At 36.3% G+C, this 7,500-nt stretch overlaps 1 protein-coding gene and 1 pseudogene across 1 annotated transcript in view; one reads left to right on the top strand and one right to left on the bottom strand.

The window, feature by feature from the left end:
- Positions 1 to 235: 235 nt before the first annotated feature.
- Positions 236 to 7,500, top strand: part of LOC144965312 (ribitol-5-phosphate transferase FKTN-like) — a 33,806-nt gene continuing 26,541 nt past the window's right edge. The window contains exon 1 of the mRNA XM_078900534.1: positions 236 to 405. The gene's annotated coding sequence lies outside the window, so the exon portion shown is untranslated. The remainder of the gene's footprint in view (positions 406 to 7,500) is intronic.
- Positions 2,721 to 7,500, bottom strand: part of LOC144963982 (uncharacterized) — a 15,464-nt pseudogene continuing 10,684 nt past the window's right edge.

The following is a 7,500-nucleotide window of genomic DNA, read 5'->3' as shown; positions in this document are numbered from 1 at the left end:
CGTACTAATCTCCTATGTCATTAACAGAGATTAAGAGGGAAGAACTGTTATGTTCCTAACATACGATTATAGACTGTATAACTCGTACAATAGAAGTATGACCATAGCCTTTGTGTCAACTAACTGTACACAGGCTAAGATTCAGTCAGTCGACGTAAAACAATATAAATGACTTACATTAGGCATATGAAAACTTTCTTTTCAATTTTAGTTCTCTATTCATTTTCAAATGTGTCTATTTCGTTGGTTAGTGGTTATCTAAGCATTGATTTGGCCCTATGATAACTTATGTTATAAAGAAAATAAAAGAGGGAGTGGAAGTGGTCAGTGTTTGGCCGTTTGTGAGTTGATCTGACACGTCTGTTCTGAGATATTTTTGAATAAATCGTCTCAACATAGTTTAAGGTAGGTGTGGATACAATGCTTAAAGTTGTGCCATAAGCTCAATTTATACAATTTGAGTTAAAAGAAATGCCTATACTGAAGAGAGTGAGTTTTGTTTCTCATACTTCAAAAGAAACATAATTTCTTACTTTTGATCATTTTGATTATAATATTATACTTAATTTGCTCCATGCCGTTCCTTGTAAAGCGCTTTGGCCACGTTTAGTGGATAAAGCTCTATATTATAAATTGAAATGCTCATTTTTTTTTCTTCCACATTAATTTCCCTGTTTGCCTTGAAATGAAACCAAAGCTGTTCAATTTGACCGAAGAGTATAGAAGGAACAAAATTGACGTCACTCAGCTCTTTGTTATTGTTTTAAGCCAGCCACTTTTAAGAGTAGTTCTCACTAAATTCTATCAATCAGACTATAAACGTTCAAGGTTACACATAGATCTGTGTGTTGGTACGTTATATTCCGCTGGATTCCAGGTTTGGGAGTTTTGGCCAAGGGAAGAGTCATTTAACCCTCTTTTTATCAACTTTTGGAAAACCTTCACATTCGTTAGGATACAACCAACCTTTTTCTTATTCAAATTCATTTTGACATAAAATTTAAAGAAAATGAACAGTGTGTTGCAGGACATGTTTTGCTACAGAACTATGTAGCTATCGCAAAAAATTTACTATACTACATATTGTGTCTGAATGATTTGTGTTCGTTGTGTGTGAAGTTTCTGGGAAAATCTTGAAAATGGCTGGTAAGGAGAGTGTTAAATCGACCGATATAATTTGAAGGACGAATATTCTCAGAGTACGGCAGTTACTGGTCAAAGCGTCATTCTTGTAATGGTTCATTGCTGAATGAATTTCAGTGATAACAAGATCAGCTGTCCGATCTAATAGATAGTCACATACATACATTGGTAATGTGCGGCGATGTGGTCTTGTATTATTTCACTTGCCTTCGGATAGGAAATTTCAGGGTTCGAGTCCCGCTCAGAGCGGCGCATGGTTGAGTCATTAAAAAAAGGCTCTTTACTCACATTCTCTCACTGCACTCATGTGTAAAATGATCACCTGGTCGTTAACAACGTTGTCACTGTCTGAAAAGTAATGTAATATCACCTAACAGGCGTCATGTCTCGTTCTATGTGTTAAGGGTTGCTGTTGGCTAGGGACCCTTTGTAAAGCGCTGTGAGCACGTTCAGTTGATATTGCTCAATAGAAATGCTCGAGTTTACTACCAAAGGCGTAAAGGTGACATGGATGATGTATTTGTATAATTCTGTTGATTGGTCCTTGAAGTGAAGTAATTTATGGCGTAAATCCGTGCGTAGGCCTGCTTTTGCAGGAAATTGGAGATGTTATATGATTTTCATTAATTTGTCATTAATTAACTTTTGTTAGGCGATATTGTCTCTCGGTGCCAGGTTTTGCTCATGATATCGATTGACTGCACTTTAAGGTTTGTAGTCATCTGATGTCCGATTACTATACACACGTTGGGTGTGTAATGCCATCGTTCTTGCCTTGTGCACTGTCTATTGTGTTCCATATAATCTTATACTTGTCCTGTGCATGTCATTATCTATGTCTCATTATATTTGGTTCATATTGATCATTGTACCTGCCTGCCTAGCACATGGCGGAATAGGGCATTGTTTCTTTATTTCATTAAAATTTGTTCAGGACATCAGAATAATAATAATAATAATAATAATAATAATAATAATAATAATAATAATAATAATAATAATAATAATAATAATAATAATAATAATAATAAATGGCATTTATATAGCGCTTTACCCGTTGACACAGGCTCTAAGCGCTTTACAGTGATATAAAACAAAACATATTACAGTGAGACAAGTGTGAAGGAAACGTGATACGAATTCAATTTAACAACAACAAAATATGAAAATAATATTGCAACATTATGACGTAAAAAGATAAAACTTTAAGCGAGATTTGAACGTTGTCAACGAATCCGAGCATCTCACGTGTGACGGGAGAGCGTTCCAAAAATGGGGGGCCGAAAATTGAAAAGACTGTTCACCTATTTTACGCAATGGCTTAGGTTTGACAAGGATTGATTGGTCATTGCTTGACCTCAAGTTTCTATTAGGGACATATATGTTTAGAAGGTCTTTAATATAGGAGGGACTGTTCGTGCTCAGGGATTTGTAGACAACAGTACAAATCTTATAGGCAACTCTTTTTTCAACAGGAAGCCAGTGTAACTCACGGAGAAGAAGAGTTGCTGACGGGTATTTTTTTGTTATTGCGTACAATGAGAATGGCTGCGTTATTTTGAGCAACCTGAAGTTTGCTAATTTTGTCTTTAGCTAAATTCGCCCAAAGGGAGTTACAATAGTCCAATTTAGATAAAACCAGGGAATTAATTAAAAGTTCTGTTATATGCTTCGGTATTAAATTACGAATTTTGCTTATTTTTTTCATTTCTATGTACATAGATTGTATGGTGTTATTCACGTGGCTTGTCATGGAAAGATCTTTATCAATGATGACGCCAAGGTTTTTTGCTTTATTTGAAAATTCTATTGTGCTATTTCCGAGAGTAATAGGTGATTTATTTGCCTGTTTAAGGATACTCGGCCTTCCACACATTAAAATCTCAGTTTTACTATCATTTAATTTTAACTTATTGTGGTACATCCAAGATTTAATCTCATTAAAACAGCTCGTAATTCGTTGTATTAAGAACTGTAAATTACTAAGGGGTGCTGAATCATATATTTGCGTATCATCTGCATAAAAATGATAATTCAGATTGAATCTGGATATCACACTAGAAAGGGGCTGCATATATACAGTAAAAAGGACAGGGCCAAGAACAGAGCCTTGTGGCACTCCAAAATTTAGTAAAACTTGTTCTGACTGAACACCATTCACCACGACAGTCTGCCATCGATCCTGTAAATATGATGTAAACAGTTTAAGGGCAATTCCTTTTATGCCGAACGTATTGTCTAGTCTTCTTAACAAAATGTCATGGTCAATGGTGTCAAAGGCAACTGAAAGATCTAAAAGGCATAATACATTGATATTGTTAGCATCAGCATTACATAACAAGTCATTAAAGATTTTAAGAAGCGCCGTTTCAGTACTGTGTTGATGTTTGTAGGCTGACTGAAAGGGTTGTTCCAAACTGTTGTTCTTAAGATGAGATGTTAATTGTGTAAGAACTACCTTCTCCAAAAGTTTTGACAAAAAAGGTAAAGTTGATACAGGACGATAATTGTTTAATATATTGTGGTCCAGTGATGGTTTCTTCAGAAGTGGTTTGACGAGGGCACTTTTAAAGCACGATGGAACTTCGCCAGTCAGTATGGATGTATTTATGATTGATGTAATGGATGGTAATAATGTATCAATGGAGCTGGCCAAAAGCTGTGCTGGTAGGGGATCAAGGTCGCAGGATTTAATGGGGGCTTTTTTATCAACTCGTTTATGAAACTAGGTGAAACTGGTTGGAACTTGTCTAAAGGGGTACCACAGAATGTATTTGTATCTATAAATGGTTCATGCCGATCTAGTTCTGAACGAATGTTATGGATTTTGTCTTTTAAAAAGTTGACAAATGTGTTTGGCAAGTCTCTTTGATTGGTTGTAGATGGTAATGAAGTGCATCTTTCACGTCCAAGTAGATCATTGCAGATGTTAAATAATTGTTTACAAGATTTAGAAGTTTCGAATTTTGAAAGAAAATACGTGGTCTTTGCCTTTTTTATTGTTGTCTTCCAGGCACGAAATGCGTTCTTGAATATTTCACGATGAATCGTAAGGCCTGATGTATTCAGCAGTCTTTCTGCTCTCCGACACTTCGTTTTAGCTTCTTTAACGTCCGACGTATACCACGGAGCATACTTGCGGTTGGTGACATATTTATTTTGTAAAGAGAATTTCTGTAAAAGTAATATTTATTTCTGGAATGAAATATCAATTTACTGTTTGTTATCCTTTTAAATTAATACTTTTAGGAAGTTATGATTAATTTGATATTTCCCATATTGTCTGAAATATTGTGCCTATTACTCAGAGTACATTGTAGGAGTAACAGCAAATAAGAAATGAGAATAAATAGATAAATGGTAGATCTGTATGATCTTTCTCCGAATGAGTAAATTACCATACATAGATCGAGATAAAAGTTAGAATACATCAACACTAATAAACAAGCTTTCCATAACATTTATTCATGCACTTTCACACTCTCTACGATTTTTCACTCTCTTTAGAAATTAAAATCAATTTTGATTGTATATATATTATAGAAATGGCAATTTAATGACCCACTTTATAATATATATATATATATATATATATATATATATATATATATATATATATATATATATATAATATATATATATATTATATATATATATATATATATATATGTGTGTGTGTGTGTGTGTGTGTGTGTGTGTGTGAATGTGTGTGTGTTACCAGATTATGTTCCCCAATCTTTTGAATTAGTATTGTGCACATTCAAATGTAAGAATTTTTTTAAAATATTACGAGTGGAGAACCTGAAGAAAAAGAACCTATTACGAAGAGGCACTCATCTATTTTGATTATTTTACTCTGTATTGTGGAAATTTACATAGATCGAGACAAATCTTTTGAGTCATCAACGATCAAAATCGGTCCGTAGTAAAAAAGTCTATTTTATGTGCGCGCAAATGAATCTGGCCCAGATGGCGATTCCCAACATCAAATGACATCCGATTTTATAAATAATCGTTTGAATCAACGGGTGACAGAATCGCCCATTATTTTTTTAAAGGTTTACAAGTTAAAAATATTTATTTTTAGATTTTAAATGTGTTAGTAATTCTGTCCTGCCTGGCAAAAATTTAACACGGGCTGCTATACGGAACAATTTTGACCCCCATCCCTATTTTTTTTAAAGGATAGATAAGGATGTTTACCCAGCTGTGTTCACGAGTCATGCGTGTGTTATTTCTATCTGAGTAGGTACATTGGGTGGGACAAACCTTTAATGAATAATTCATTTGATACTTCCAAGTAAGACCAATCAAATTTTTAAAAATTATATGGTTGCCCTCTTTTCAAACAGCTTCCTCACGGAAAAAGCCCAAACCTTAAAACAGTGTATTCCATACATTTTATCCCTATTTAATTTATACTAGATAGCATCATAATTCATAACTATAATCATGTCATAAAATGAATCAATGGGTACATTCGTGACCCTTTAGGTACTGATAACACGCACAATTATTTAGGTCAAATAAAACATGCAAGTGTCTTGCGTGTATTGATTCTTTTTTTTTCTTCTGTATTTGGGTTGTCTCCTTGGTTACATCATCAATGGGCCGTGTCTTGTATTTTTAATTGGTTGGTTGGTTACTTGGTTGGTTGGTTGGTTGGTTGATTATCATGTTGATTGGTAGGTTGGTTGCTTATAGGTTGGTTGTTGGTTGGTTGGTTGGTTGGTTCGTTGATCATCTGGTTGGTTGGTTAATTGGTTGGTTGTTTGATTAGCTGGTTGGTTGGTTGGTTGATTGGTTGGTTGGTTGATTATCATGTTGATTGGTAGGTTGGTTGCTTATAGGTTGGTTGTTGGTTGGTTGGTTGGTTCGTTGATCATCTGGTTGGTTGGTTGATTATCTGGTTGGTTGGTTGGTTGCTTGATTGGTTGGTTGGTTGGTTGATTATCTGGTTGGTTGGTTGCTTGATTGATTGGTCGGTTGGTTGATTAGCTGGTTGGTTGGTTGCTTGGTTGATTGGTTGGTTGGTTGGTTGATTGGCTGGTTGGTTGGTTGGTTGGTTGATTATCTGGTTGGTTGGTTGCTTGGTTGATTGGTTGGTTGGTTGGTTGTTTGATTAGCTGCTTGGTTGGTTGCTTGGTTGGTTGGTTGGTCGTTTGATTAGCTGCTTGGTTGGTTGGTTGGTTGGTTGGTTGGTTGTTTAATTAGCTGGTTGGTTGGCTGCTTGGTTGATTGATTGGTTGGTTGATTGGTTGGTTGGTTGATTGGTTTTTTGATTCGCTTGTTGGTCGGTTGCTTGGTTGGTTGGTTGGTTGGTTGGTTGGTTGGTTGTTTGCTTAGCTGGTTGGTTGGTTGATTGGTTGATTAATTGCTTGGTTGGTTGGTTGCTTGATTAGCTGCTTGGTTGATTGGTTGCTTGGTTGATTGGTCGGTTGGTTGATTAGCTGCTTGGTTGGTTGCTTGGTTGATTGGTTGGTTGGTTGATTGGTTGGTTGGTTGATTGGTTGGTTGGTTGTTTGGTTGGTTGGTTTTTTGATTCGCTTGTTGGCTGGTTGCTTGGTTGATTGGTTGGTTGGTTGTTTGATTAGCTGGTTTGTTGATTGGTTGGTTGATTGGTTGGTTGGTTGGTTGGTTGGTTGATTGGTTGGTTGGTTGGTTGGTTGATTATCATGTTGATTGGTAGGTTGGTTGCTTATAGGTTGGTTGTTGGTTGGTTGGTTGGTTCGTTGATTATCTGGTTGGTTGGTTGATTGGTTGGTTGTTTGATTAGCTGGTTGGTTGGTTGATTATCATGTTGATTGGTAGGTTGGTTGCCTATAGGTTGGTTGTTGGTTGGTTGGTTGGGTCGTTGATTATCTGGTTGGTTGGTTGATTATCTGGTTGGTTGGTTGGTTGCTTGGTTGATTGGTCGGTTGATTGATTAACTGGTTGGTTGGTTGCTTGGTTGATTGGTTGGTTGGTTGGTTAATTGGCTGGTTGGTTGGTTGGTTGGTTGGTTGATTATCTGGTTGGTTGGTTGCTTGGTTGATTGGTTGGTTGGTTGGTTGTTTGATTAGCTGCTCGGTTGGTTGCTTTGGTTGGTTGGTTGGTTGTTGTTTGATTAGCTGCTTGGTTGGTTGGTTGGTTGGTTGGTTGTTTGATTAGCTGGTTGGTTGGCTGCTTGGTTGATTGATTGTTTGGTTGATTGGTTGATTGGTTGATTGGTTTTTTGATTCGCTTGTTGGTCGGTTGCTTGGTTGGTTGGTTGGTTGGTTGGTTGGTTTGTTGGTTGGTTGTTTGGTTGTTTGATTAGCTGGTTGGTTAGTGGATTGGTTGATTGATTGGTTGGTTGGTTGGTTGTTTGATTAGCTG

Source organism: Berghia stephanieae, chromosome 2 (assembly GCF_034508935.2).
Source record: "Berghia stephanieae isolate SIO BIC M18660-M18661 chromosome 2, UCSD_Bste_1.3, whole genome shotgun sequence".
NCBI lineage: Eukaryota > Metazoa > Mollusca > Gastropoda > Nudibranchia > Aeolidiidae > Berghia > Berghia stephanieae.
The sequence above is the reverse complement of the archived record's forward strand: the minus strand, read 5'-3'. Positions and strand labels throughout refer to the sequence as shown.